The sequence below is a fragment of the Cupressus sempervirens genome, chromosome 2 (assembly GCF_028749045.1).
Source record: "Cupressus sempervirens isolate cs-2001-9-10 chromosome 2, ASM2874904v1, whole genome shotgun sequence".
Taxonomy (NCBI): domain Eukaryota; kingdom Viridiplantae; phylum Streptophyta; class Pinopsida; order Cupressales; family Cupressaceae; genus Cupressus; species Cupressus sempervirens.
This window is the reverse complement of record NC_143119.1, coordinates 719030754-719054644: the sequence shown is the minus strand read 5'-3', so window position 1 is coordinate 719054644 and position 23891 is coordinate 719030754.

Sequence of the window (23891 nt, the reverse complement as noted above, 5' to 3'; positions counted from 1 at the left end):
CCATACCAAATAAAAACACCATAACTCCACAATTTTAATAATTCACACTTTTCATTGCATCCCATTTGTATGGGCATGGTGCCTTTTTCATAGAAATGAAACAATACATGACCGCCATTACTTGAGCACAACTGACTGATGTTCTCTCTTTGGTTACAATAGTGCAAGTATCTCAAACATTAAATATCTCAAAAATATCCAAAAAATTCTATTGAATCTAAAGATACACAAATAGGTGAGTAAACATCATCTTTGACAAGCCTCCCACTTGTAACAAGTATCCTCATTCAGCACAAAGCATTTTAAAGACAAATAGTTCACATCTAAGAGTTAGTATAACCTACTTCGCATTGTGATTGTTGTATATCTCCATGCAATGCACGAGCTTTACCAAGAAATGATTCAGCAAGCTCAGATGCATCATTCTTTGTCTTTGTAAAAATAATATTGCGTCCCCCATTGCAAAAGTAAAAAAGAATTTACCTTCTGATTAAGAATGGAGTTGCTCATGAGAGATGCTTGACAATACAATAATCAAAATTTACAGAAACCATTTCCAAATACATAGATCATATATTTCTAATCCAACCTGTTGTAGCAGCGAATGAAATATGGTATAACCGTTGCTCTTGCTTTATAAAAGCAGGGAAGAACAATGTGCCTCACACTTGCATTTGCCTTCATCTTATCATCACCAAAAAGATCTGCAGTTTTTCTATCAGATTTAAAGAATTTTTATGCAATCTGTTGAAGAGGTAAAAACAAGGTATCAAGTGTTAGCATGTAATAAGAAAATTTGGAAACCAACTTGAAAAGTGCAAGTGTCAGCATGTATTGTAGTTGCTACAAATAAACAGCGTACATGCTTTAAAAATAATTAAAAGGCCACATTGAGCACTGTCAGAAACCCCACCTGCTTTACTCAGTTCAACATTGTTGCACTAAAAAGAAGTGTTTGAACCTTACTCACATCCTCGAATTTTCCTAAAATAGCAGGAAGAAATGGGACTATTAAGAGATGCAGTGGACATATATTAAAGTTTTGAAGTATAGCAACCTATTAAATGATGTGGGTAGAAAAGACCCACACCTACATGGCACCTAGCACACTTACATGGTGCAAGACATTTAATGCATAGTGGGCATTCATTTCACCCCTCTTCCTCAATGGACTTACACAATGGGCACTTACTACCCCACCTTGTTGCGCATATGTATTTCTATTCGTCTACATGAACCCACTCATTACTTATAGATTACTCTTCTTACCCTAACCCTAATTGGGGTTGAGTGGCAAAATCTACGCTATTTATTTCATTTCAATCCTGGTCACCCATTGTAATCTAAGACCTATATAAAGGCCTCCCTTCTCATTTGTAAAGGGGAAAATTTTGAGATTATTGCTAAAAGCTACCAAGATAATAAAGATTTGTTGCTATTAGATGTATTTTAGTGCTTGCATGGTTTCATTGTTCCCTCATTGAAAATTTATTTGTTACATGAAGTGTCTTCATTAAAATGGAGAATGCAATAGTGTTTGATAAATTTCCCTCAATCATTCTTTTGGTAGTTTGTTGATTGTAATTATCATGTAAAGTTAGCCTATGCCCCTTTTATGGATGCTTAACTTCTATTAATAAATGTTCATTGTTCATTATCATATTGTTCATAGAGATGTGAAAGTTCTTTGAATATAACCATTAGAAGATTCCACCAGTTATGGCATAATTGTAGTTGATCTTGGTGAAGTAGAGCTTAGTTATTGGGAGCTTGTCTACTAGAGAACTATCCATTGACATCATTGTCCTTAGGAATAGATTTAGATCCTTCTAACCTTTTTCCTTTTAATATCAGCTCATTTCAGTTATATCGTTCAAAGAAAAAGCATAGCAAAATTGCAATAAGCGATGTAGTTTCAATCAATATTGTGGAAGTGAAGAACAATTTAAACGTAAGTCCCTTTATGAAACCAACATATCACATCAACAATTGAACTTATCACAAGTCAAGACATGATTGGTAAAGAACCTTGGAATCATGTATGATCTTTCACAATCTAATTATAGAGGGGGTTTTGCTCAAGAAAAGATAAGATACCTTCATATTTTATTTTGTTGTTGGTGCGATCATAAAACACACATCAACATTATACTTTAAAAATTAAAATAACATTAAAACATTAAATACCAATACTTCCATAAAATTATAGAATTCAAATCTAAATTCTAAAAAGTTGATTAAATAATAAATGTTAAATATAAACAAAATCTATTTAAGATTTTAACGAGACTTTATGTTAAAGCTTATAAATGATGGCTCTTTCTATGAAGAGTTTGGTCACATATTGGCTTTACAAATCTCATGTTGGTCCTGTAAGTGCCCTAGAAGTAGCTTTTCTGACTCAAAATAACATCAAAAAAATGCCTCAGCAAACTATATGACTACATAAAAGCGAATGTAATGAGAAATTTGTTCTTATGAACCACTACTTGTGAAACATGGGTCAAGAGTTGAATCCTGTTAGCAATATCAAAATATAAGGCCAATTTTTGCAAACAATTTTTGAGAATATTTTTGATGTTCAATATGGTTCAATGAAGTTTAAACATGGGTCATGAGATATGAACTTTAGTTAACCACTAACCACTGCTCATTGAAATATGGATCACTGTAAGTTGAATCTAGATAAACAAGCACAAACTGATATAGTACAAAGCACCAAATATTTGAGTAATCTATACAAATCACAAGATTGTAAGAATTTGGATATCTTAATTAAATGTAGAGATAGTATAATTTGACACACTGCAGAAAAAAAACCACTTGAAACTGAATTCAATTTGAGAATAAGAACAAGTAAACATGAGAAGGTAACCATTAAAAGTGAGGTGCTAAAGATACATCATGGAAATTGGAACTTCTTATAGAAAACTCAGCAAACATGTAATTTATGTCATTCACAAAAGAAGTCATATAGTCTATTAGTTACAATTTCAATACAAAATTACAAATCATACCAAGGATGTTTTCCACGTCCTCCACAAAGCCCATGTTAAGCATTTCATCAGCCTCATCAAGGACACAAAATTTCAATGATTTCAAGTTTAGACTACCTCTCTCAATATGATCCTGTGTAAAGAAATTGAAACATTTTTTTAAATATGAACTGTTGCATATCAGGAAAGTAGTTAATAAAAGCTACTCACTTACCTTGATATGACCTGGTGTTCCAACAACAACATCTACACCTCTGCGTAGTGCATTCTCCTGTGGACTATACGGAGCACCTCCATACACACAACATGTATTAATGCCAATAGATCCACCATAAAACTCAAAATCTGCATGAACCTCCATACCAAAAGTCATCATACAAAGTTCCCAGATTTGCTAATGTAGAGAAATTGCCAAAGAAAGAACATATTTTCAAAATACTAACATAATCAAACAGTTTACAGGTCAATGCTAACATAATACCTATTTTGCAAGCTCTCGAGTTGGAACCAAAACAATCACACTAGGTAGCTTTCCATAGGACTTATTCCTACCTTTGGAATATTGTCCACTTGTTAATGACTCCAAAATAGGCAACACAAATGCCAATGTTTTACCCTGGAAATATTCATGTGTATATTAGAAACACAATAACCATACAGAATAGCAAAGTACTTAATCAAAATAATTAACAATTCAAAACTACTTGATGGACATGTTGCATCTAAACACTGATTAAATAAAAGATGTCCCCTTAGTTATTTCAATGACAATAGATGATTTTAGGGAAATTGCACATTTCTTCAAAACCAGTTGAATATATAGTTGCACAAAATATACGAACTAAAAATATAGAACACAGCTGCAAATTGATAATTCAATATCAAGTAATATAAACCAAATTGATTTATTATAAACACTTGACAGTAGACATTGAACTATCAATCATCAGCTGTGTTTGGCATATAATCAAGATTTTTACAAAATACTCAAAATTAAATACGAAACACATCAGGTGTATGTCTTGCCAGATCCAGTCTAGAATAAGATGTAAATGTCATCCAATGTGAATCCAACAACAAACATTTAATCAAGCAGTACATGTTAATGAAAATAAAACTTAATGTGTTTGAATCATTCATACATCAGTGGATTCTTCACCATCTTCAAAACATTGAGCATTGCAGTATATTGTTGGAGATGGATTGGAGAAAATAAAAACATCACCTTAGATTATATAACACTAGATTATTTTCCATATTGTTCAATGTGCTTCCTTGTAATCTTCTTCTTACAAACCTAGGAAACTGCTCTTGAGCTCATGTTGACAGTATACGCAATTGTTACTTGCAATCATCAATAGATCCTGTCACATTTGCATCTATGTAAAAGATGCTTGTGTCCTTCCACTTGAAAGGGGCCTTAGCAAGACATAGTGTTATAGGTCTAAACATAGGACAAAATAGAGAAATATTTAGTATCTTATTGAGCTTCACTTTGTTTCGAGAATAGTTTAATATTCTCTACTAAATAGGGCCAACCACGTGAAGGTGGAAGCTCATTTGGCCCCACCCCCCTCCCCCTAACATCACTCTACATTCCTCGTTAACATCTAACATTCATTCATTCTTTAAACTATTAATAAAATGTAACATTCAATCAATATCACATGATAACATTCATTAACACATTAGATTCGTTAACATGCAACATTCATCAATATTCTGCATTAGCACATAATTCTTGAACATTCATTAGCACATAATTAAATTCATTGAGACATAAAATTCAGTCATTATCAATTAAGGTATGTATATGACAATCATTTCTTTTTTTTTCTTTCTATTTCTTTTTTCTATGTAAGCTCTAAGAAGAGCATCAGTGTCATCATCAATTCCTCCCTCATCAGTTGTTCTGTTCTCTTTTCTTGATGATCTCAAATTCCTATGCTGTTGCAAAGGGGGGTCCTCTGGAATAACAAATAAAAAAGTTAAATTAAAAATAATTTATTATAATTGTTACAAGTATTTAATTATTTTAAATTACATAACTGTGGCGCTCTTTACCTGATCTGACCACATCATTTTGTCTAGACTCAATGTCAACACGCTCATGAACATTGACCCCTCGATCCTCTACAACTGCTATACAAAATGTTACGTTAATCCAAACACCAATTACAATTACATATAAAAAATTTAATAGCAAATGTATACCTCCACCACTGGGATGCACATCATGCGAACCTTTAGCATCCACAGATTATGTAGAAGGATTGTCAGGATGCATTCCAACAACCTATGCATTGTTATCATTGCTTGCTTAAAACATATATACTCACTTTATATTGGAACTTAACATCAAATAGACTAATTGGTAAATTATTCAATTTGAAATAAATTTCATTTAGCTTATTTACCTATGGCTCAGATGCATCATTATTAGAACCTTCCACACTGATTTCAGCTCGTAGTCATTCAGCCACGACTCTATAGCCTTGTTGGAAGCCAATTCTCTTATCCTCTTCTGTGAGGCATCTCTTGAACTCTGTGCCCTGCATTTTTGCGTGGTATGGTGAATTTTACTTGCATTGTTTCATCAACCAATGGAGGGTAGTTAAAATATCAAAAGGAAATGGTAAATAGTTAGCAGGGTTTCCAACCCTTATTGCACCTTATTTTGGTCATGTTGGAGTTGTTCTAAACTATCTTTGGTCTTTGGAAGTCCTAGAGGATCCAATTTCACTCTTGGTTGGGTGTGTAGAATAAAGGTCAAGTGCTGAAATCTGCCCTGTCATTGGTAACAACAAGTTCGCCTTAGACCTAATTTGTTTTGGGTTGTGTTGATGTTTGTTTTGGTTTCCATTTATGTTAGAGGGTTGGAGTTGTCCAAAGAACTTGGTGTCAAGGTTGGGTGTATGAGGCCTTGAATGGTACAAGGGAGAAGTAACTAGTATGCAGCCTTATGTGATGAGTCCATGAATTAAAGGAGTAGTTGTAACAACAGATTAGTTCCTTGTTTTAAGGTGAATCAAGCCTTGAATGTTCTCATGGAGAATAGAGGATTGGGGTGATAACTTGAATTTCTTAGTTGTTCCAAGGTGATAGGATTTTGTTGGTGCTTCCAAAGCATGTTACTCTACATCATATATTGGTGTGAAGGAACACTAATATCCAAGTTGAGGATCAGGAGCATAGACAAGCTAGTCTATCCTAGCATTTCCCATCACATTATATAAAAAATTTGATAGAATTTTTCATTTACTAATACTTACAACTCTTGCTTGAAGTTTCAAAAAACCACCAGAGCCGAGCTTGTGTGTCCCGTGCTTTTCTAGTCTTGCCTTTGTTGCCTTTGATGTGTCAGGCAATCTATGAAAAGTTTGAAATATATTAGATAGTATAAATATAGAGGTTAATTAGTACATAATTAGATTCTCAATAGTATCACATACCTTGCTGTACTCTCCATTGGTGTAATATTATTTTTCTTGTTAGCTTTATACTTTCCATCCAAAATCAGAGCCTGCCACTCAGCCTTAGGAACATAGGGTAGATGCTCGTACTTGGGGTTATCCCCTAAATTTTTTTAGTACTAGTCCCTAATATACTTCAAACATAAACCAGCTTTTTCAAGGAGCTTGTTTCTCTCGAATGCATGAGGTCCAAAGAGTTGGGTCATGCTCTCTATAAGATCATCCTTCAATGGTTTGTCTTGGTTATTCCACCTTTTAAGTAAAAAAAAACATGTTAGACTCATAAATGAAGTGAATCTACTTTTAATATAGTTCAAGAAATGGATGAAAAGGAAAACTATTATAGTAATGATATGAAATCAAAATAGTGTTTTGGGGTTTTAGTTAGGATATGATGTTCCACCAGGTATGCAGGGTGGGCCTGAATATTCGCAAACACTCATCACCAAGTTTTTTCTAAAAAACATCATTCCCTACAAAACAATCATGGGATCATTAGTCGATGAAGAGTGATAAATTTTTTTTTACTATTATATCACTATAGAATAATAATAACTTTAAAGTACCTGGAACTTTGGCTACTTTTAATGGAATGCCTTCATCGTCACTAGCGATCAATATGACATCCTTCACCGTTCCTGTACTAGGAACATAGGAACATCCAAGAAATGATGCTACAGCTCCTATTGCAAAAAGTTTCATAAGTTTTTGTCACAAAGTATAAAAGAACAAATGATAATTGATGTTAAAAAATTGTAAAAAAAAAACTGTTTGTTGCTGTCATAAGAGAGAAAAAGAGGGATTTGTGTACCAGCAGATGGTGCAAAGTTGATGTCTGTAAGCTGTGTGTTGCCGACTCAGTAGTTGAAAAGAGATTTGTGGTTGTCCTGGATGGAGGTGGTGTCATCATAGGATTCAATTGATGTGAAGCTGAAGAATAAAAATTTTAGAGCATGCATAAATATAGAATGCATGGACTAGCATGGACAAGATTGTTAGAGCATTAAAAAAAAGGACCGTTCGAGCATGTATTGTCAATGATTATGATCATTCCTATATATATTTAGTGGAAAACACAAGTGGGGAATGGAACATGTGATCTACCTGAACCACCTATAGCACCCTCATCATGGGAACGAGGCTCGAAATCATGCAAAAAACTCTGTAAAGACAACACATCCATATTTTAATTAATGCCATAAAAGGGCATAACATAAAAACCATTATTGAACTGTTGTTATAATTAAAAATTTCATTAATACTTACTTTTAAGGTTTTAGAGGTGTGCATCAATTCAGATCCCCTATTTCTTATTTCCTAAGTAGTAGGCTTTATGGTTGCCAAACGTAAAATTTCTTTGCCAATTTTCTTTAGCAACTTTTTAGTCGAACCGATTGGGTCATCAGTGTCTGCTAAATCAATATAAGAAGGGTCCTCCTTGGGGGGGGGCTGTTGATCAGGGACTGCAGGTTCCTTTCCCTCCCTCCGACCACTGGCCCTCTATGACAACAATAGTATTAGTATTATCAAAATTACTCCAAAAAAATGAAGAAAAAAACATTAAAAAAATAACATTTTTCTTCTATCTAGTTTGCACAATTACAATAAGTTTTACCTACTCGTGTGTAGATGAGCCGGGAACATCGCCAGCATCCCCTCTGGGCGGTTGCTCCATATTGTGCCCTTGTGTCAAAGATCAAGTATAAAAATGTTAGCCAAAAATTTATTGACTAAATGGTATGTTGGAGTCATTGATTAGAAGTTGGTTTAATAGTATGTACCACCCCCATGATAGTAGCCTCGTTTGTATCTATGCGGTTCAAATTGTAATCAATAAGAAGCTCTTCCCCTGCACGTATTGATTTTATCATACAGATGAATACATGATTTCCCTCGCGTGCCTCAAATATGCAATTGGGTTGCTTTATAGTTGACCCAAGTCATGTACTATTTATAAAACCTGCAATATTCCCTGTTGCTTTTGGCCTTCCATCAATGCATATAGCCACACTTTTAGTTTGATTATTGTCTTGCTGTTGTTTATAATTTTTTGAGAGGGCATACCTACGCATACTTTTTTTATATTGAACAATATGTATCCAACTTTTGTAATCGTAACATGGTCCAACATACTCCATCAATTCAGAAACTTTGTTGTAAGACACCTTTATGCCTTCCATAGAAAATAGGCCCAAACCATGTAGTGATGATGGTGCTATGCGATATATCCTCTCGTTAACAAAAAAATTAGTGTTTATTGGAGGAAGTTCCTTGGGTACCCAATGTTTCTGTAGATGTTGGTACCTCAAGGGAACCTCGATGTCACCTTCTGTCTTATCATCATAAGAACATGACCCCCCTTGAGCAAGGAAAAATTTCATGCGTTTATTGAATTTCCTTCTAATCCTTTGACCTCTAGTTAATCTCCCTATTCTAGATAAACTACATGTCTCACTTTCCTCTTCTATTCCTATATTTCCCTCACTCAAGGAAGACACTTCTGACAAATACCTATTCACTGGTACCTGCAAATGGGAGACATCTTAGAAGACATCAATCTTGCTATTGATAAGTGTATTAAATATACTATCTATAAGGAGTATTGACTTATACTTATTGATCCATGAGACTGTGTGGGATGCTCCTGAAAGGGGTTCAGTTTCCTGCAAATGTAATTCAATTATCGTGAGCATAATCACATCATAATCATAATCACATCCATCATTAGCATAACATAAAAATTAAAAATATTAAAAGGTACACAATATAACACTTAAATTAGGCTCACATTATAAGCCTACTAGGGAAGTAGGCCTAGTGAAGGGCTAAAACCAGGTTTTTGTATCAGTTGATGAGTTGAGGGCTTAGTCACCTTGGGGACATGCTATTTGAAGTTGTTTGATGTGTGTGGAGATGGAGGAAACACCTAGTTAAGGTGAAGTCAATTTTATTACAATAAAATCTTATAATTTATTACCTCTCACTTTCCTCAATGTACCTTTCCCCATCAAGTACTCCCCTTCTAATTTTTTAAAAAGCTCGAGATCCCAAATGCGATCTACATGGATATTTGATGCAAACCTAGGAAGATATTTAGTAATGTACACCATAGTCTAGTATACCATATATCCCTCTACCATAGAACCCTTAGGATGTGCTCTTTGTCAAACCAAAGCCTTCAAAGATTTCAAGTACCTCTCAACCATCCACATTGACCTACTATGTACAGGTCCACACAATTCAATCTCCTCAACTAGGTGTATGATGTAGTGTTCCTGTGCATTGAAAAAAGTTAGAGGTAGACACTTTTGTATTTGACACAGTAAATGAGGAACTCTTCTCTTCCAATAGTTTATATCTTCTTTATGGATTTCTTTAGATGACAACCACTTACATTAAGAGATTCAAGTCACAAAAAATATATAGATACGAGACTTTACAAAATAATATACAATAGATTACATAGCAAGAAAAACAAATCGCAAATATAATAAATATATACAACAAATTGAACAGATATTACTGCTTACCTCATATATTTTTCAAGATCGTATATCACTTATTTGATGTTATTGTTGAAGTGCTCTTGGAGAGATAGAGGAAGCACGTACTGCAATAATTATAAACCGATCATTTCATTATTTTCTAACATAACATAATGAATAGTACATATAGTTTATGAATATATTGTAAATATAGAAGAACATAACTTACCTTGACGAAAGTATGCCAATCATGTGTTTTGAGCCCTAGCCCAAATTAACTTTTTTTTGATATGAGATTGTTTATGTTCGTAGCAAATCCTGTGGGAAATCAAATTTTTCGTATGACTTGTTTTATGGCATCACTTTTTTGCTCCATTAATAACCAAGGAAGGGCACTTATATTAATCTGATCTCTGTTGCTATTTGAGTGAATGAAATTCTTCAATGCATGATTGGATTCATGTATGTCATTACAAATTTTGACAATTTTTTCTTTGTCACGCCTTCCATCCAATATTTTCCACAATTTCTCTATTATATTCTTTCTAATATGCATAGTATCAAACAAATGCACAATTTGTAAGTTCTCGTAGTAGGACAACCTACTAAATTGTCTGGGATAGCTTTTTAGTCCCTTTGGAAGGTTGTCAGTATTGCCTTGACAACCTTCACGATCATCAATTACACAATTAGTAAACAAAAATCACAATAGAAATATATAAATTACAGACATAAACCATTAGGTGGAATGACATTACCTCGACGATTAATTCTATTATATTCCAACTTCCATAGGCAAGGTGTCATTCTTCGTGGCTTTGATGTAGTCTCTTCTTTCCCATTGAAAAGATATTTTTTTGTACTTTGATACTTATGATTCCTGTGGAGGAAGTGTCTACACTCATCAAACACTTGCTTTCCTAAACTTTTTGAATGACGAGATTTCATCTTTGGACCACAAACTGGACATGAAAATTTTCCCTTTGTTTGAAGACCTACAAGATAATGATATAATTGGATTATTAAATATGTTGATTTTTATAATTAGAATTATCGTGCGCAACTTGAATTCACTATAACATACCACAAAAATGTGTTAGCGCTGGGGCATCATGTATTGTCCATGCAAGTATTGCATGGAATTGAAATTGTCTTTGTCCTATTGGTCTAGACACATCATACATAGTGACACTGTTCCATAACTCCACCAACTCGTCGATAAGAGGCTCAATATATACATTCATATCTTTTACTTGATATTTACCTACTTGAATGAACAGTAACATTACATAATTATTGTGACTATTTTACTGCAAGATTTTTAAGTACATGTAAATTAATAACTATCAAATGATAAGATACTTGGAACAATCATTGCCAACATAATGTGCTCCCTCTTTATTGACATCCACGGAGGAATGTTATTGTTGATAACAAAAACAAGCCACACCGAATAAACAGATCTCATCTCTCCAAATGGATTGACACCGTCCCCTACCAATGAAAGCTTGAGATTACGAGGTTCTTCTTTGAAGTGTTGCCACTTTTCCTCTATGTGCATAAATGTTGAACCATCCACAGGGATTTGAATAATGTCATCTCAACTTCTATTGCATACATGATAATCCATAAATTGAGCCAAGCTACTACACCTGAATAATTGTCACATCCATGGAATAATGAGGATGTAATGAAGAACCTTTTGAGGCACCTTTTTTGTTAGTCGATCTGTTCGATATCTACTCATATGACATACAGGGCATTGTGTTGCAAATTCATGTTCTTTATAATATATAATATGATCATTGGGACAAGCATGTATTGCTTCATACTCCATTCCAATATCTTTCATAATAGCAAATAATTCTCGATATGAGCGAGGTAGAATATTTGATGATGGTAACAAAAACTCGCCTATCAATCTATAGCAAAAAATATAAGTTGTTAATATAAATAATATTAGTGGTACATTATTCACCCTTTGTTAACTATAAAGACATATATGACATACCTTAACATACGTGACATTGTTATGTTGGATAAACCATTCATAACCTTGAAGTTCAACAACACCAATACAACAAAGAGAAGAGTTGGTTGGGAGTCTTTGTATAGGGGCTCGTATGCCTTCTCAAGTAGAGGTACATCAAGGCTATCATCATCATCATCATGAGATACGCTTGGACTAAATGTGTCATGGATCAATGTATTTATACCATCATTTTCAATTATGTTTTCTGACACATGATCATCATCTTCCATGGGATCATTATCTTCACCTTGGATATTTGCACCTCCATGTTCCTCCACTTTGAAAACCATATTCTTTAGATTGTTGTGGTTCATATCATGTACTTCCCTGGGGAGATCAACCTATATAAAATTGATTAACATAAATAAACCATGATCATCAACTCATCATCAAGTGATTTCATATGTATATAAATTGTTAAAATGATATAATGAATGACTTACCAGTGGATGATAGTCATGTCCCCCTTCAATGTGGCCATTCTCCCTACAATGTTTCTTAACTATTTTGATTAGCAGTCTTCTACAGTTTAAGCCCTTACAAATATTACAAGGACAATAACATTTTCCATCACCTTTTCTTTTCAAGTTAGATCACAATCTAGCGATTGTCTCCCTCTTTTGTTCTTCACTTATATTATCTGACGTGACCGTTCTTTGTAGGAAGCAAAAATTAGGCAATGAAAACTTTGGTCTACAACTTTCACAAACTAAGAAAAACTGTCAAAAGTACACAAATCTTCTTAGACCTAGCTAAATACTTTAATATTTAAAAAATACTTTTTTTGACTTTATTCCTAAGACATTTAACCCAATCACCTTTTATAACATTCAATCAATTGCTCTAGGAAAATTTGTGGATAAGATTATTTGTAAAACTTTGACCAACTGCTTGAAGGTCTTATTTCAAGAGACCTTACAACATTAAGCTACTAAAAGCAATTTCAAAACATATAAGCTAAAATTCTAGTTAAAATATACATTAGAATAAAAAATATACAATTTTCATACCCAAGCACGCGGCTATAACTCGTGCAATGGCCTTCTTGCTTAGCTGTAGAAGCTCTCTAGCAATCAAATTATACAAACTACAAGGCCTAACAAAAATTTCAAAACATATAAGCTACAAGTCTAGCTAAAATATACATTAGATTAGATTCAACAATAGCAAGCAATGTTATTCAAAATTAGATTCAACAAACCTTATCAGTGTAAATAGCCATCTCCTCTAAACTGGACTCCAGACACGAGGGGGCATTCACATACTCTTCCCCTAAAGGTATCCTGAAGAACAAAAACCACTATTCTTGAGTTTGTGAATTGCACCTCGAGATGAATGAAGCTTAAAATGAATAAAAATTGTTTTCATACATTTAAATCAGGATGTAATATTTATTCATAAGAATATACCTTGCAAGCACTTATAATTGCTATTATATGTGTTGTAGGAAAAGAAGAAGTTTCAAGATAAGTTTACATTGCTGTTATATGTGTTGTAGGAAAAGAAGAACTTTACATTGCTTTAACTTGCCACTGATGAGTATCATCTAAGACTTTTACCAAAATTTTCCCAAATTTTTTTATCAATTTTGCCTCTCTATAATTATACTTATTAAATAAAATAAACCACACAATTATCATTTAGTACAGGAGAATTATGTTCATATGTTAAGAGACAATTCATTTTCTGTTATGAAAATCTGGGGATGCCAAATGCTCTCAAATATGTTATATTCACTTTTGTTCTAATTTTATTACAGTTAATTTCAATGTAAATTAAGGTTATGCTTTTTCTGAAGAATGATATTGAATAATCTATCACAAGTATGTGCTTCATCACTTGGTGAGATTTTTGCTAAGGCTCAATTAGATGAGAGAGCCATGATTGAAGAGGCCTCAAATTCTATAGCCACTGATATGCCAACCATTTGTACAAGTGCTACTGAGGAACATGGTGAAGTAGAGAAACCAGAGTCTTCAGAAAAACCAAAGGAAACAAATGAACCACTTGAGGAAGATGGATGCCAGTTAGGTAAGGTTGATTCTAGTGAAAAAAGACTTGGAAATTTTGAAACTCCTATGCAACAAGATATAATTGAAGAGGTTGAGATGCACCTGGTGGAAAAGTAGGAATCTCCAACCATAGTTCAATCATCAATTGAGATCTTGTCTCGGAGTGATGATATTGTGAAGTAGTAAGAAGAAGGGTTGCTAATTGTGGAGCTGGTTGCTGGAGCTGATGCTAATGCTTCTGCTTCTAAAGAACCCAAGTCTCAAGAGGTACATTCTGGTGTTGATGTTTAGAATGAAAAAAATGTGACAGATAATAGTGATATTCAATGTAACAATGATATCAACAGTGCTTTAAGACAATATGCATCTCTTAGACAGTGAGATATCAATAAAAGATAGTGATGCTCAATAGATGTCACTGCTATGACAAGAAAGGTCTTTTATATTACAGAGATCTTGAAGATGATAAGAGCAATTAGGAGCAGCATTATGAAGAGTCATGAAAAAAGGAAAGAAACTAAGAAATGAAGACAATATCAAGGGCACTGATGAAAACATCAAAAGAATGCGATACCTATTAGAGAAGATACGAAGCAGATGAAATAGATTTTTCACAAATGTTTCCAGTATAGTAGTTCTTATAATAGTTTTCCATTTTTATTAACTTTCATTATATAATGAAGATGCAATATCTATGATTGTATGAAATGATGCTCTTGGTTACACAAAGTAGACCTAGAAATGCAGTAAGAATATTATGATGGCCATTAGACAACAAAGAGTAGTGAGGTGGCCAAGGGTAGAAACAATGTGTGTGCCATATAAACACAGCAATAATATATGTATAAGAGAAAAAATAGTAATCAAACAATGTAAGGAAACAGTGAGCAGATATGCATCCAAATAGCACTACTACAATGAAAAAAATAGTGACATCAGAGAGAAAGATAGTGGTGAATATACATGCAAAACAGTGATTGATGTTATGAATAAATTATAAAAAATGAATGTGAATAACAGTGACATGGAAATAGTGAGTAAAGAGGAATATTGATATTAGAGGATAGGAAGATCGGAAACAATAGTTAGAGATTAGTAATATAGCAAAATTGGTTACATTATCTAGTTTTTGAAGTTCTTCATTGGAGGGGTTTAGATAATTGGCCTGTTAAGTTTTATGCTACTCGAGTTGTACTTCCTAAGAATCCTCCTTTTAAGTTACAACCAATGTGGCTTCATTTCATGGCTTCGTGGTTCTGAGATGGAGGCCTGCCATATGAGAATATGATAGAAGTAAGAAATTGCAATATGTTTAAATGGAATATCAAGAAATGGTCATGTATTGGTAATATTTATGCTAGGAAGAGGTAGGCACAAGATCGTGTGTTGTCACTTACAAAAATTCAAGATCTTGTCTTTTCATAGGATTTGAGTAGAGAGGAGTCTCAAGTTGTTTGAGAACTTAAGTAAGTAATGAGAACTATTTTTAGGAAGTAGAAGGTAAGGGTTGATTGGCTTTAGGAAGGAGATATGAATATAGTCTTTTTCTATAATTATGTACAAACTTATAGTTAAAATAGGATTTATATATCTACTTTGGTTAATTTAGATGGAATTTATCTGATCTTTTCATATGTTTTGTCTCAGAAAAATCTACGTGGTACTATTTAGAAGATTCATCCCTACTAAGGATGAGGGGAATGATGTAGAGATGGGTAAGGGCTCTTTATCAACTATTAGGCAGTCTTTCCAAAAGATCAAATTGCAATCCAAACTGACAATGTTCCTTAGGGCTACTAATGGCTCACATATACAAATACAAGGACTCAACTTCACGAGGGTTCTACTATGGTTTCCAAGGTCCTCAAACACCTAACCCAACCCAAAAAGTTCACTTACCAAGTTAATGGTAAACTAACAATCAAATGCCATTAGCAAGAATAAAGCCGAGTTCTACAACCTTTTGACCATTATTAGAGCATGTGGAATTAGAGTTGTAAGCCTGTGAAATATTTGAAAGGTTTCTTTACTAGATGTGGAATGGGAGTTGCAAGCCTATGAAGTATTTGAAAGGTTTCTTCAGTAGATGTCATCTTGTGGGACACATGTTTGTATGAAGTATTTGAAAGGTTTCTTCACTATATGTCATCTTGTGGGACACATGATTGTTTTATTCTCATAAACTTAATCTATGCTTGTTCCCAATGGGAATTTCAATGAGTGGATGTCCATTAAAGCTCATGCCAAATTTAGAAGTCTATAAAGGTGAAGTAGGAGCATAAGCGTTTCTTGGCAATCTTGAATCAACCAAAAACATTTGCTTTGAGTTTGTTCCTTTTCATTCTAGTTCTATATTTCTTTCAACATTATTTTGAATTGGCTACAAGTCTAGTTAAATTATACAAGCTACAAGGCCTAACAACAGTCGAATTATACAAGATACAAGGCCTAACAAAAATTTCAAAACATATAAGCTACAAGTCTAGTTAAAATACACATTAGATTAAAAAATATACAATTTTCATTCTTGAGAGTGCGGCTATAACTCGTGTAATGACCTTCTTGCTTAGCTGTAGAAGCTCTCCAACAATCAAATTATACAAGCTACAAGGCCTAACAACAATTTCAAAACATATAGGCTACAAGTCTAGTTAAAATATAGATTAGATAAAAAAATATACAATTTTCATACCGACCGAGCGCGTGGCTATAACTCGTGCAATGCCCTTTTTGCTTAGCTGTAGAAGCTCTCTAGCAATCAAATTATACAAGCTACAAGGCCTAACAAAAATTTCAAAACATATAAGCTATGTACAAGGCAAGACATATTACATGACATGGAAAAAGGAACAAAATTTACAAGCTTTAGCAAGACATATTAAACGACATCATAGTGCTAGAGAGATCACAATTATATGAGTCAAACATAGTCATGAAAAAGCACGTAAATTAGTTATTATATGCAATTAAAAGACATATAGTTAGATACTGACATCCATAGGGCATATTGAAGAAATGAAATGGTCATATAGATTTCATATGGGATTTTGAAGATGTTAGTGTTCTAAGGCAAAGAATCCATTCATATAACCATAATGACTCTATTAAGGTTGATTCTAGTGAAAAAAGACTTGAAAATTTTGAAACTCCTATGCAACAAGATATAACTGAAGAGGTTGAGATGCACCTGGTGGAAAAGTAGGAATCTCCAACCATAGTTCAATCATCAATTGAGATCCTGTCTGATGCAGAGTAAAATGCTTTGGAAGCACCAACAAACTTTTGGCACCTTGGAACAACAAAGCAACTAAAATCACCACCCAGTCTTCTACAACCTCCACCAAGTTATACAAGGCTTGAATCACCTTACAAGGAGGACCTTACTGAGGTTTTCTACTGCTGCTTGAACTCACAGACCTAACACTTCATGAAATGCTGCAACTCTTCTTCTTCTCACTTATACAACCCAAGCATCACACACTAACCTTGGCACAAGGTGATCAAGAAACCCAAACCTTCCTAGCATAAATGGAAACCAAAAAAAACATCAATACACCTAAATTAGGTCTTATGACAAACCTACTATTACCAGTCATAAGGTAACAAAAAATTGCAAAAACAAGGTCTAATACATGTGTCTTATTAGACCTAGGGCTTGCTCTTAAAAATGCCTACTGCAATTTCCTGCCTTCGAGCTTTTGACATTTGATAATACACTGCCCTAGTTTTCTCCATGCCAAATTGGAGAAAATTCCAACAGTGGGAATTCAAACTAGGGCCATTTCTTTGGCCAAAACCCTTTTTTTGAGGGTTTCACAGGCAACAAGGAAGAAAAATAGATATCTTGCAAATGAAAACTGATCTTTCCTTGAAACCAATGCCAAAACCTCTTAAAATGCAACCTCCAACTTTTCAATGCAAAAAATCCATCGTACAACCTTTAGGAGTCTGTACGGTACAGAAAAAATAGTCAAAATAGCTCAAAAATAGCAGATTTTATTGATTTCAAAGAAAGTACATCAATTCTTGTGCATCCAATGGATGTTTTGAGGCTTTATAGGCTTGTACAATGTGGGCAGGACCACCTCATGGCAGTTGCAGCCATTGGGAGTGGTTTTCATTAGGAGTTATAACATTTTGTAAAAAGTTGCTAATGCAACTTTTGCAATTTTGTGCATTTTTTAATATTTTAACTACCACCATTCTAAAAAGGTTCTAAACCTTCCAAATGATTATTCTAAGACTTTAGACCCCTAAAAAAACCTAGAAAACAAGGAATAAATCCAACTCCACCCTAGGACCAATTGATGCCTAGGTTCATATTGTTACCTGGGGTCTTGTGTCTGTTACAATGGTGGATGACCTTGAAGATATTTATTAATCCTAGGCCTTATGACATTGCATAAAACATAAAACAAAAAAGAAAAAAAAAAATTGTTTAGGTGCTCTGCACCACTGTCTCAGAGTGATGATATTGTGAAGCAGCAAGAAGAAGGGTTGCGAATTGTGGAGCTGGTTGCTGGAGTTGATGCTTATGCTTCTGCTTCTAAAGAACCTGAATTTCAAGGGGTACATTCTGGTGTTGATGTTCATAATGAAAAAAATGTGACATAACTTTTCTACTGAAGCCATTGAAGGTAGTCAGATCTCTAATACACCAGATATTGAAGAGGGAGAGATTCTTGTTGAATTAGATGATGTTGAGATTGCTTCAAGTAATTTGGATAGTTTCACAAGAGATATTGAGCTAGTATCTCATGATGAGGATAAGCGTGAAATGCAAGGTGAAGGTTCTACACATCTAGAATTTGTCTTGCCCTCTGAAGAAATGATAGAAAATTTAAATTAGACACCAAAATCAACGTTGGCTAAGCCATCTTCTTTAGTTTTATGTATCCTCATCTAAAGTCATAGAGTTTATTTGAGAAGTGAGATTAGTTCTTCTCTTTAGTCTATATTTTAAAAATATTTTAAATATATATTTTCAATCAAAAAACTATTTTCATTTAATTTTCTTTCATTGGATTATTTTCTATTGGATCAAGTCATCTATTTAATGAGAAATCATTAGGAAATTATAATGAGGGTTTTATCTATTTTTCTAAATATTCTATAATGTTTCTATTGGACCAAAATCAAGAACAATTCATCACAAAATTAAGAAGGGTTCTATCATTCTATATATTTTGTGTTATTTCCATTGGATCAAGTGGTCTAATCAAGGAGATGTCATCACAAAATCTCAAAGAGGGTTTCATCTTTCCTCTAAATGTTCTATGATGTCTCAATTAGATCAATGATCAAGGAGAGCTCATCAAAAAATCTCAAAGAAGTTTTACCAATTTTTCTAAATGTTCCAACATGTCTCTCTTGGATCAAGCATCAAAGAGAGGTTATCTCAAAATTCCAAAGAGGTTTATCAATTTCTCTATATGTTCTATGATGTCTCTATCAAATCAAGTGGTCTAATAAAGAAAATGTTCCATGTTCAATAATGTCTCCATTGGATCAAGTGGTCTAATCAAGGAAGTGTTCTATGTTCAATAATGTCTGCATTGGATCAAGTGGTCCGATCAAGGAGAGGTCATTGCAAAATCTTAAAGAAAGTCTTATCTATTTTTTTATACATTGTATTATGTCTCTATTGAATCAAGTGATCTAATCAAAGAAAGGTTGTCTGAACATTTCCAATAGAAACCTGTATATTTCTAAAAGTATTATATAATGTCTCTAATATCTATTGCAAAAGATTTGATTTATTTATCTAACTATTATATGTTCTTATTTATGAGGACTAGCCTTTAATTATGTTTTTCTAAATGTGATAAATGATCTTATCTCATGGAGGGTCTGAGCATCATTCATTATACTCTCAAGTTGAAGAGGAAGAACCTCGGGGTCCTACGGTTAGGATTTATTGTGAAGCCAACCCCAACTTTTTCATGGCTGCCCATGGCCAGCTTGCTGTCCTTTCTTTAGGAACCCCAAATGATCCCCACTAGGTAACTTCTTTTTGTAATCTTAAAATATTTTCAGGGAATGTATTATTAATTTACTTGAACTTGAATGTGGCTCTTTTTTAACATCAACATTTATTTCTCTTGGTAGCAATGGATCAAAGTGGATTCGTGGGGTCTTAGGGTGAAGGGCAATGTGCAATCATAAAATGAAGATCAACCCATTGATTTGAAATATGTCGAAGATAGAAAATAGTGATATTCAATGGAACAATGATATTAAATGTAACAGTGATATCAACAGTGCTTTAAGATAGTACACATCTCTTAGACATTGAGATATCACCAACTTCCTCAACACTTTCTGCAAAATTACTATTAGTTACACATTTTAAAAATTAATTCTTCATCATTCCATGAGGATTAGACTCTCACATCCATGGAATGATCATTCTTCCATGTAGAAACTCAAAACTGGTTAGAAAAAGAAAGCAAATTCCTTAACCTTGTCAGCAAATAAATGAACCAAGGTAGCAACAATGGTTTCAAAACATTCACAGTGCTTTTATAGATATCTATTAATGTCCTTAGACCATTGAAATGTCATGGAATGTGAAATCAAACAACTATCAACAAGGAAAATGTAAAAATGGTTGTTTTGTGAATGATTATGTAATGATTTTGTGAACGATTATGCATGTTCATGTGTTTGATCCTTTCTTAAGATTAATGTAAGATATACCCTGTGAAATTTGTTGATGCAACTATGACTTTAAGCCTTGGAATAAGATGAACTTCTAAGGCAATTTATAACCTTCAAAGTGAGAGATATTTCTGTTCTAAAATTGTAGAAAATAACTCTGACTTGACTGAAAACCAAAATGCATGTAAAATTCAAATAATATCAGTAACCCAGCTACTATAGGTTTCAAACTTGAGGTTGAATTCTTCAATATTTTAAAATAGACATTATTCTTTTTCTATAATCCTATTCTTGTGAGATTGATGGACTGAGCATTTCAATATTTGCCTTTGTACTCAACAAATTGAATGCATATATTTCTTTTATGCTCATCAGCGCTATTATGCATGAATATTGTATATGCCAGCTTTATCAAATTTAATAATCACACTTGAAACACATATCCGAAAGAAATGAAAAGGAGAAGTGTTGATATAGAAAGATATTGTTTATATTGGTTAAAACTTAAAACAAAAGTATCTTCCTTGGCCAATCGGACTAATAAGCCTATGTTGTCATCCTGTGTTGATTAGAGAACCGCAAACCAAAAGTGAGGCCTAAGCCAAATGTGTAAATACCATTAACAAACATCAGCCTAACCCTAGCTTCACATTCTATTCAAACTCTTGCAACTTGAATGGAGGCTTTGGGATAAAGTATGGACATCAAACAAGGCATAAAAAAAAGGAAATTTCATTGGAAGTATTGATTGCAGTTGTCCTCATAGGCATAGAAGAAAACATACCCATGTCATGTGGACCGTTGATAGAGTAATTATAGAATATCAAAATGGAGATAGCTCCAAAATCCTCACAGCTCATCCATAGATTGTTCCCTTTTCCTGAAGATGCCCTTGATTTCTATGAAGAATATGAGTATGTCCGAGGTTCTGGAGGAAGAAATGTATGTTGGCCATTTCATAGTTAGTACTGGAGGGTTAGTGCAAGAACATTATATTTTCTTTGTTATGCCCTCATTATATCCTCTGGTTTTATCAGTACGCTGGCAGTGCACCCTTCTCCAAATCAATATAACGTGACAGAATAAGGGTGCAAATGTTTGAAATGGCATATATTGTATGCCGTAGACCAAAACCTGCGTGCCAAATGTTTTTTTTTCAATTATAGCTCGACAATGTCACAATTGTGACACCTACATTTCCTGACGTCACAATTGCAACGTCATCGGGCTATAATTGAAAAAAAAAGGCCAAAAACACATAACATTTTCCCACCGTCGCAAATTGACCCCTAATGTATTAGTGAAAAGAGTAAGAGGCTTACCGAGTTTGGAAAATTTGGAAAGTACTATGCACAAAGAGTGTAAATTTAATAAGATGAAAAAGTCAAGTTTCTCTAGCAAGGCACACACTTCTAATGATATTTTGGTATTGGTACATGCTGATTTATGTGGTCAAGTTGAAGTTGATAGTTACTATGGTGATAGATACTTCATATTGTTTGTGGATGACTATTCAAGGATGATGACAATAATGTTCATGAAAGTGAAATCACATGCCTTCGATATATTCAAGTGTTATAAAAAAAGAGTTGAAAAAGAAACTGGTAAATATTTGAAATGTTTGAGGTTTGATAGAGGAGGTGAGTTTATGTTTATTGTATTCACTAACTTTTTTGCTGAAAATAGAATTAAAAGAGAACTATCTACACCAAGGACATCACAATAAAATGATATTGTTGAAAGGATAAATAGATCCATTATGGATTGTGAAAGGACACTAATGATTGAGAATGAGGTATCATAGATATTTCAGAGATAATCCATAAGTACTATAGTGTATACACTTAACCAAGTTCAATTGAAGAAAACAACAAACAAGACACCCTATGAGCTATGGTATGGTCATACACTAAATGTAAATTATTTCAAAAATCTTTGGAAGTAGTTGTTATGTTCACAAGGACTTTAGGAATGGTAAACTAGATGTTAAAAGTGATAAACCTACATATTCCTTGGCTATTCTTCTAAAAGTAAAGCTTATAGATTTTTTTATCAAATCTACTAACAAGATGACTAAAAATGCAAATGTGAGATTTGACTAGTTTGTAGAAAAGAATGACGTGGAGATAAAGAAACAACATGAAGATTACAATAAATTTGCATATGTATATTAAAATGCACTTGACGCTCTACCTAGTTTATAGCATAGATTGACCGAGTCTCATAAAGTAGTAACCAAGTCACATATAGAAACAACTGAGTTAACGACTACACCCAAGGAACAAAGAGTACAACCCAAGCTAGAAAATGAACCTCTACCGAATGAAGAAAATCATGAGAATCAAAGATTTGAACCTGTATTGGAAACTTATGTGAGAAAGAACCATTCAAGTGAACAATTAATTGGAGACAGAAGTGTTAGAGTACAAACAAGAAGCAAAACAAGAGAAGGTACATGTCTAATAGCTGAATTTGAACCTAGAACAATAAAAGCTACATTGTGTAATGAATACTATGCTAGGATTAGCTGTAGAAAAAAATAAAAATTATATGCAAATATAATCAATATTAGAAAAATGATAAATCACATAGAAGATGACACAAGACACACATATTTAACATGCTACACCCAATTCCTCGGCTATGTCCACCAACAACAAGTCTAATATTATTATTATGAAATGATTACAATCCATAATCCCTTACAGATCAATACCACTGCAAGAAGCTACAATCTCATCATACATTATGAAATCCCTAACCTTAAGCCATTTTTTACAATTTATTTTCCACTTACAAAATTAGGGCTAGAATAAGTCATCCAATAGAAAAGTAGTAGCGATGGATTTTATAATAAAAAATTCCATTGAGATTTCAAGGCTTCTAGCCTCAAAAACCTTTGTAGGTTCATTTCCCCTTGAACCCACCTTATACTACAATAGGGAGCAGAGTAGGGGTCATCCCCAAGACCTCGCACAGGGTGATGCTCCTTGATCTCGTCTTAGGGGTGCTTCCCCAAACTAATTTTTTGTCTATAAATACCAGTAGTGGAACAATAATCTCCAAATTCATTGCTACACTATTCACTGACATTATCAGATTTGAGTTGTTTTAATTTTTTACCAGTCTCATTTTCAACCAAATATTTCTATTTCTTAAAAGTTACAAATGCATTAGATTTCTAAGGAAATAAACTCATACATTTTTAATTGAATAATCAATAAACATAACAT